This window comes from Mytilus californianus, unplaced genomic scaffold, assembly GCF_021869535.1.
Source record: "Mytilus californianus isolate M0D057914Y unplaced genomic scaffold, xbMytCali1.0.p SCAF_18, whole genome shotgun sequence".
NCBI lineage: Eukaryota > Metazoa > Mollusca > Bivalvia > Mytilida > Mytilidae > Mytilus > Mytilus californianus.
In genome coordinates this window covers 7,278,083-7,287,898 of record NW_026262666.1, presented here as the reverse complement: position 1 = coordinate 7,287,898, position 9,816 = coordinate 7,278,083, and the positions used below count along the sequence as shown (strand labels likewise).

Genomic DNA, 9,816 nt, shown 5'->3' with positions numbered 1-9,816 from the left:
AGCTCACTTTACTTTTATCGTTGTTTGGTTGTAGACCTTTAAGAGGCGAAATGTGACACTTAGAGCGTTGTCCATGCAATAACTTGAAAACGCTTTGACGAAATCTTTTCAAATTAAGATTTGTTGTTTCCTGTGACTTAACAAAGGTGAAGTTTGTTATTCAGGATTTTAGCTTTTATCGTTGTTGAGTTGTAGACCTTTAAGTAGCGAAAAGTGATCTTAGAGCGTTAACTGTGCAATAACTTGAAAACGCTTTGACGAAATCTTTTCAAATTTAGATATGTTGTTTCCTGTGACTAAATAAAGGTCTATACTGATTTTCACGATTTTAGCTTTTATCGTTGTCGAATTGTAGACCTTTAAGTAGCGAAAAGTGTTACCTAGAGCATGGTCCGTGCAATAACTTGAAAACGCTTTGACGAAATCTTTTCAAATTTAGATATGTTGTTTCCTGTGACTAAATAAAGGTCTATACTGATTTACACGATTTTAGCTTTTATCGTTATCGAGTTGTAGACATTAAGTAGTGAAAAGTGGTACTTAGATTGATTTTGGTCTTTCCATTTCTGAATCCTACAAAAATGCATTTATTTATTATTTTTTTTTTAATTTAATCCTGTTTGGGGGAACAGATTTTTATGCAGAAAAATCCGGTTTGTTGTCACTCTGGCAGCCACTTATTTGGTATTTAAGGTCAAGGAAAAGTAAATGGGCTATGTCACAGATTTTTCTAAATTTTTGCATACAACTTTGGCTCGTTGAACTATAACTGAAAATCGAAAAAATAATGCAAACATCTCTTTTATCATCTGTAATATTACTAATTGAATTCTTCCAAAATAGGTGAACATTATTATTGACACTCTTCCTAAATCTTTTTTTATTACTACCTGTAACGTCTATATTATATATAGGCACCTACGTTTTTTTAGTTTTCTCTCATCTGCAACGAATACGTAGACAGTGCCACCAGAAAGAAAAACAATTCATGCACGAAACCAAGATATTGAAGTCTATCAAACTTGCGAATGAATCAATAAAAAAATAATCAAAACAGAATTCTCCACAAGTAACAAACATTTTTTCCAAAATTCAAAAGTATATAGTTTTGTGATAAGGCTTGTTTATAAAGAAGTACTTATACTAGACCATTGACATTTGGTTTGCTGATGCTGAAGCATCATTTCATTTCAGTATTAATCAGAATGTGAGGTTCTGCTCCGAAGACCTACATTATTGATTTTGAATTTGTTTCATTGTTCAAATGTTTAATAATGATTGTGAGGCCTTAGTTTTTAGTCATGCTCTACTAAATGTGAAGTATCCATATTGTTCATTTTTTTTAGGTGTTTGGTAAGCTTAGAAATAACACGAATGAATGCCTATACTCCCGAAATAGAGCATTTAAGAAATTTATTTGTGTTAACAGATTGATTAATACGAGTTTGTGATTGCATTATATGTCATTATATCAACATCCTTACAGGGACTTTTGAACAATTGCTTTTAAAAATCAATCATGGGTCATAACACATTAAATTCTTTTAACGGTGTCACCATTTCATCTAAAACATGTTTTGAAAAGGTAAGGGAGAACCTAAGGTTATTCTCCGAATATTATCAGCCAGCACTGTTTGGTATTTAAGATGGCAGCAACATTTATGGCATTCTGGATTAGATTGATTGACTAATATAAAAACAAGAGGATGTGGTTTACAAATAAGAAGATGTGGTATGATTGCCAATGAGACAACTCTCCACAAGAGACCAAATGACACAGAAATGATTGCCAATGAGAAAAATATCCAACAAAGTTCAAATGAAGTAGAGGTAAGCAATTCTAGGCAACCGTACGGCCTTCAACAACGAGAAGAACCCATACCGCATAATCGGCTATAAAAGGCCCCGACATGAAAAATATATGAAACAATTCAATTGAGAAAACTAACGGCCTAATTTATGACAAAACAATTTACGAAAAACAAATATGACAGACATGCACCAACGACAACCACTGAACTACAGGCTCCTGACTTGGGACAGACACATATAGAATGTGGCGGGGTTAAACTAGTTTGCTGGTAATGCCATCCTTTCCCCCTAACTGGGGACAGTGGTGTAACAGCATAACATAAGAACAAACTATAAAAATCAGTTAAAAAGGGCCTTACTCATCAGATCGATACAAAGCCGAAAACATCTAACAGAAACGCGGACCGGAGGTGGTAGTGTATCTATACATCCAACAACAAAAAAGACACTAAATAAGGATCTGAGAGTACTGACAGCTAGTTTAAAGCCAATGACAACTAAAACAAAAATCATGTATCTAAGACTAAAATATCCATCAGTACACATCCAACATCCAATTGATTTAGTGTAAAGATGTCATTAACAGTTAGAGAAAAACAGTACCTTGTGCATTGCCAAAATAGTAGCGTGAATGTACTTATGTGTATAACAATAATGTTAAGTATGGGTTTAATTGATATTGATACCAAAATCAATATTTATACCAATAAAAACAATATTCAAAAATCTAATTACAGTATTGAATTGGTAACCTTTTAGAATAAGCTTATTTAAAGGATCGACAAGTTTACCCGGATCGTATCCAAATTTTCGGGCTCGGTAAAACCATTACCGTAAAAATTAGAAAGTGCTTTTCCGTTTGAAATAAGTTTTCTTCAGGTGCAACCAAACTTGCAAACCAAATCTGTGTATGAATGTAAGAATTTAGTTAAGGTTTTAAGTTATTTGTGGTAACGAAATCCCGGACTTAATTATTTACCAGTAAAACATAGATTACGCTCATTGAAGTCCGAAACATCAATGCAGACACGCGCAAAGCGAAAGAATTGTGATATATAAACACCGTAAGACGGTGTCAAATGAACATCACCGTCCAAAAAATGAAATTCTATGAATTAACGAAAATTACAGACCAGTATCATTGACATCGGTACCTTGCAAACTACTATAAATAAATCATATGCAAACACATCATTAAACATCTTGAAAATCATAGAGTATTAGCATCACTCAATGATTGGTAGTGTAATGTCTTCCGAACATCTGACGTATTTTGTTTAGTAGATTTATGACGATTTTTTATTTTTGAAACGAGGGCAAGATAAGGGTCTTTATCATACCTTTTCATACCTTTTCATTTGTCCTATTTTGTAGAAAATTGTAGCTGTAAAAAAAATGCCGACCTCTGAAAACAACAAAATACAACATGTTGACTTTCAGTTTGATCGTACTGTCAGTCTACAATACTATTTTTTTTCATTTTTGGCCGAGTAAACTATATTACGTTTCGTGGTTTATATATGTTCTTCTTTGTCAATGTTTATGCTGATTTGCAATAGTTTTAAATATCAGTAATTATTAAAGCACTTGTACCTTCTTGCAAACCTCATACATTCGTATGTTTCTAGTCAGATAATTTATAAATTTCTTTTAATTCTTGATACAAATTCTCAAATAAATCAGAACAATTCAATCTGTAACAATTTATAACATGCAGTTGCCTTAAAACCTATTCGTCCGTACGATAACTGTAACTATCAATTACATATTTATAGAATTTTTAAACTTATAAAGTTTACTTTAAAATAGAGATATACGTGATATACTGGTGATGAATATTTAACCACCCTTACAGTAGCATTGATTACCTTCTCGACATAGAAGATTTTACCAGATGCCAGTTCTGATAAATGAAGTTTTTTTCATAATGCTTTCAAATTAATTCTGAGAAATCATCATTCTTATATGAATAACATTTTTGTTACATGGGATTCGAATTTTTACTAACTTTACTACGGAAGTAGACAACAAGTGTATTCGTATGGTTGATATCGGTTAATAGGTGAATTGTATTGAACTGCTGGTCTTATTTGATCTTATCTAAAATTTCAAAAAACATAGAAAGTTGATGTATACAAATTTTCTATCGCCGTTGTGTATGAATACCTACATATCATTATAACATGTATAAAGACCAGAACGTTTTCCACCAGTGTGTAAATACAAGTCATTTAATATATCATAAATAACTATATTGAAATCTTTAGTATGTATCATGAACACCTGTAAGTATTGGTTCACTCAATGTTTTTCTTAATATAAATAAACTCATCATAGATACCAGGATTGACATTTTGTATTTGCGCCAGACGCGCGTTTCGTCAGATTCAACAGTGACGCTCGAATCAAAAAAAGTTAAAAAGGCCAAATAAAGTACGAAGTTGAAGAGCATTGAGGACCAAAGATTCCTAAAAGGTTTGCCATATACAGCTGAGGTAATCTATTCCCGAGGAAGAAAAGCATTAGTATTTTAAAAATGTAAAGTTTTGTAAACAGTTAATTTATAACGTTTCTTTGTTTCGAATCTAATTTCAGTAAATCTTCTGTTCATACAATTATGAGGTATTTAAATCACTAAGATTTTTTCTACCCCCCAGACATAGATGGTCATGGCCGTATTTTGCACAATCTTAATCTAAATTACATTCTTGGTATGTGTGAATCATTATCATCATCAAGGCAACACCGTTTTCCATCAATGTATGAATACAAGTCATTGCCTATATCATCACATTGAACTTCGGATATGTTTAATGCACTCTTGTCAGTATTGACACTCTCAATGCCTATTTTAAATATAACCTGTCTCAGTTCCAATGCTACTTTCATCTGCTTTGCTCCAAATTAAAACATTTTTTAATAAAGAATGAAAAGCATTTCAGAGCGATAAGCCAATTAAGGCGAAACTATCTTTTAATTGCAACATCCGTTTTAGAACAATTACATCCTGTACATATTTCATAAAAAATATTCAAATATATAATTTTAATTCTGTCAATATCAATGAAATGGCTTCTAGTAGGCGAAGTTTTTTTCTGCTTTTTTTTCCAACATTCTTACCTGGAGTACAAACATTGCACTAATGTGAATGAGGTTGTTGAAAACTTACTCGTAAAATTAATGTACATTCAATATTATAATAATGAGTTGGCAGTTGATGTAAAATTATTTACAAAATGATATATTCATACTTTTGAAATGAGGCTAGATCTCAGTTTGGTACTTGACAGTTGCACAGATGAATAAAGCTCTCATTGATAACTGTAGTCTATGACCTTTGTTCATTGCTCATCACAATAAGTTTTCAGAAATGTATTTATAAGCAAACAACGTTTTTGTGTCTTCAAAAAGGACAGTGTTATCAAGGTCACGCGGCATTAGGGGTTTGTCTGAGGAATTTAACGGGCAAAAACTTGGTTTATAATCCGCTACCCTGATATGCACCGTCTGCTTTCCAGATTGTAGTTGTTCAGTCGTATCACAATCTGACGTACATTTGGTGTTTCGTGTCTCGTCTTCTTGTTTATTTTCCACATCAGTACTTAGTTCTATATCTTGTGATCGGTCTTCCTTGACTTCTCTGAGACCAATAAACGTTTCTTTGTTATTTGTTTCTTCTGTTCTGTTATGTGTCTCTTCTATTTGCATAACTTCTGTTGGTCGGTCTTTTCGTGTGTCGTTCACTTGCAATTCACTAGGATTAGAATTTTCACTTGTATTTAATAAACGAATCTGTTTTCCTGTTTCATACTTTTTATTGCTGAATATTGTCGACATTTTACTTCTCTTTCGCCAACAAATATAAATTGTCATTGCAATCATTATGCAAGAAGCAATGATACCGACAATAATTCCTGCTATGATTCCTGGGTTACGGAGTTCGGTATTGTCTGACTCGTTTGTGTGTGATGCATCTGAATGATCAAATTTCCAAGACTCTATTCCATTGTTATCAAATTCTTCTTCGTGATAAGTTTTGATTCTTCTAAATTACAAAGAATAAATCCTATTCTATATTAAAAGAAACTGTTTATTGTTCCCACATTGAACTCCTGAAGTTTAAGTCTACCCGCCTGGAAAGCACTTTCATTATAAATGTATAATCCTAAATTTGGTGACATTCTTGGTTCGTTACAAGATTTCTTCATTTTACAATCCAATGTCGCTAAATAATGATGTGTTGTTGGAGGATCACAAGGTTTAGTGTATGAACCAGTGGCTGCCGGTACCGATACATTCAATTTCTTCAAAATTTTATCAAATAACTTTGTGTCTACAGTATCCTGGACCGATAATTTACAAACAAAAAAGCTAAATAGTTCATAAACATCTATGTTTGAATAGGGTATACTGATAACATATTCAGGAAATACAGTCCCCTTATTATTCAGGATAACGAATACTGGTGCAGACTTGACGGGCTGAATGCAGATTTTGTGTAACTTACATTTTTCATTTAGTAAACAATGATACAAAGATGAGTTGTCACAGAAATTTGTTTTGGCTAAAAATCTTTCTCTGTCTTCAGGACACTCATTCACGACTGTACAGAATAGGACACTAATTCCACCAAATATTATGGCTGCTAAATAAGTGGTCGAATGCATCTTTAATCCTAAAACAAAATAAGAATTTAATTTGCTATGCATTTGATTAGTAGATCAATATCATAACATATGAAAACATGTACCTGGAGATGCAAAAAGATGACGATTTAGGATGCATAATTGTTTATTGATTTTTTTCTTTGAATTGATTTGTATACTGTTATTGAGGACTTCGTCCTCGTGTTACTGGAATCTGTGGTTTTCTTAAATAATTTGTTTGATTCAAAATTTGTTGAAAAAAAAAAGAAATCATTTGTTTTAGGAGGAAATGTGGAAATAGTTTGTTTCCACAAGGATATTAATAGTAAACAACGCATACATGAATACGTCCTCTTGTCGTTTCTTGATGATCCTTGTCGATAACTGAATCTAACTACCTCATAATATACTTTTTATATTGTACGATTATTTCAAATTATATTTTTTTATAGTTGGGGGTCTTAGGCCGCTGGTCTTATCAATAAGTAAACTGTGTTTTCTAAAATAACAAGTATTTCAATTGTTGATGTAAGCGGTAATACTGCAAATGATGGCTCCCTACTTAGATTTCTGAAATTAGATAGGATTTCGACTTGAAGGTTTTTTTGTATACACGAAACATTTAAAAATAGAGTAGAGATCATTAAACTTTCGTCCAATTGGTAAATTCTGAAATCTAGCTAATAGAACTAATAATAGGCTGAAAATGGGTTAAAGTCAAGTCCCTTAAAACCAACACAGTTTTCAAGCAAGTTTCCCAGTAAGTTATACTTAGAATATCTTGTAAACTGATTCATTGATTATGATTGTTTTCAAGTTCAATTAATTTCAGTGTAGCATACAGTGTAAATCTGGTAACTTAAAGAAATAGCATAAATTATGGAAATGTTGACTTGTATTTTGCATTTTCAAAATTATAATGGAGCAGTATATGTCATGACATAAATTATCATTGATATGGTCATAATTATAAATTAACTGTTTACAAAACTTTACATTTTTGAAATACTAAGACTTTTCTACCTCAGGAATAGATTACCATGATAGCTGTATTTGGCGAAACGTTTAGGATTTTTGGTCCTCAATGTTCTTCAGCTTCATACTTTATTTGGCCTTTTTAACTTGTTTTGATTCGAGCGTCACTGGTGAGTCTTTTGTAGACGAAACGCGCGTTTGTCGCAAATACAAAATTTCAATCATGGTATCTATGATGAGTTTATTTACAACTTAGTCGATGCCACTGCTGGTGGAGTTTTTACTCCCCAAAGGTATCACCAGCCAAGTAGTCAGCACTTCTGTGTTGACATGAATTATCATTGATATGGTCATAGATTACCTTAGCTGTATTTGGCAACACTTTTAGGAATTTTTAGTTCTCAATGCTCTTCAACTTCGTACTTTATTTGGCCTTTCTAATTTTTTTTATTCGAGCGTCACTGATGAGTCTTTTGTAGACGAAACGCTCGTCTGGCACAAAAACAAAATTTCAATCCTGGTATCTATGATGAGTTTATTGAATGTGTGGATTTTGTACTCGATACACTAGATTCCAATTTTGATTTTATGACTGAACTGTTTCAGTCATTTAGGAAATATAATTGCTTTGAGACATTATTTTTTTCTAGGAAAAAGTACCAATTGCAAGATCATGTATGAACTCAATTGTAGGCCATTCTTTGTATACCACAATCTTGAGTCCTTGTTAATGCAGTGTGTTTACTGTATCTATGTACAAGATGAAGTCAAGGAGAGTGATACTTGATTATGTTGTACTTTTTCATCATTAATGAGTTTTAGCTGGAATGCTATAATTAGTGGTATTTAAATTCTGTAAAAGATGGCGATAACTTTATTTCACATTTAATTCTTTATTGAATATTCCATAGTATGGGACCATTTCGTAATTGGAAATAAGTGTAGATTAAGGAAGTTGTATTATGAGATTTAAAATTAGTTTCAAATTACCATGGTTGCGTTTGGCATGAGTATTTAGACCGATGTTGTGCTGGATCAGTGTTTCATATGATATCTAAATATTACAAATTTCTGGAAATTGTGAGAATACAGGAAATATAGATATACAGCTTAAATTTCACTGTCTTGATTAAAGATCACAGAGATCAATGCTGTACTTTTCAGAACTCAGATAACAAATAACCAGTTTGTTTAAAGGATTTACGAGATACATATGCATTTGGTGGACCTTTCAATACAAAAGTGAAAAATTCTATTAAACTTGCCAGTCAAGGCATCTGTTTAAACTTTCTCACAGGCAAATTCAACAATTCATGTGATATGAAAATGGATATGATATGATATGTGTATAACAGATTTCTTCTTGGAATATTCAACAACTCTTAATTTGTGACTCCCCCCTGGTGTTAAAGCATGGTCAGGTGACTTTTACGATATGTGGATATTTCATATTAATTCAAATATAGAAATAATGAGATTTGATATGATTGCCAATTAGACAATTATACACTAAAGACAATGACATTAAGCATGTAAACAACTATATTTTCAGGTTAGACTCTGACTCATACTGATAGAACATTTTCAACAATTAGAAAAAAAAAATATTTACTATAGTTAAAAGACAAAAGTTGTAGTTATAACATGTATTAAAGGCAGCCATGCTGAAGTGTCCTACATAATCACATGACTATCACGCATTTAATCATTTACCAGTTAACTGAAGAAAAAAAAAAGATCATTTACGAATATTCAAATCTTCGTCATTGGTCTGGAATTATTAAGAAAGATGTGGTCAGAAAATGAAAACAACACGCGATAAATTGCATGCGTCCGACGCGCTTTTCTGGATTTACCTGTATTCTAACCTTAACCGTTGAAGAACCGGACAATTTTATAAAGGTATGATATAAACCTTGTCAGTACCAAAGTACTGACTTTTGAGTTGATGATACTCCCAGGGACTGATAGTTTACCAGCTGAGGTATCGAACCAGTGCTGTTAAATTTGAAAACAACACGCTATAAATTTCATGCGTCCGAAACGCTTTTCTTAATTTACCTTCATCAGGAACGCTTAAAGCCGAATATTTGAAAGCCAAGAATGTATATAATAACCTCAACAGTTGAAGACCTATATTACCAAAAGGTACCTAAAAATAGCTACAGATTTCTCCGTTGCGTGTATTGACAACAAGCTTGGCATCCAAGACAATATTTACATCCTATGTACCTGAAAAACTTGACAATGCACTCTTCTCTATTAAAGCAAAGTACTTCATTTTCACCAGCTTTTTAACGTTTCGGTATCGTCGTTATTGTATTGATGGTGTTTGTCTTTGATTTCCCTTGGTGAGTGATAAGATGCCTGTTTATTGTCTGTA

The 9,816-nt window shown here is 32.4% G+C and overlaps 2 protein-coding genes across 2 annotated transcripts in view; both read right to left on the bottom strand.

Annotated features, from left to right (window-relative positions):
* Positions 1 to 9,816, bottom strand: part of LOC127726665 (uncharacterized) — a 139,310-nt gene that overhangs the window by 63,269 nt on the left and 66,225 nt on the right. The gene's annotated exons all lie outside the window — the stretch shown is intronic.
* LOC127726647 (uncharacterized) overlaps positions 4,774 to 9,816 on the bottom strand; it is a 299,596-nt gene continuing 294,553 nt past the window's right edge. The window contains exon 3 of the mRNA XM_052234084.1: positions 4,774 to 5,147. The gene's annotated coding sequence lies outside the window, so the exon portion shown is untranslated. The remainder of the gene's footprint in view (positions 5,148 to 9,816) is intronic.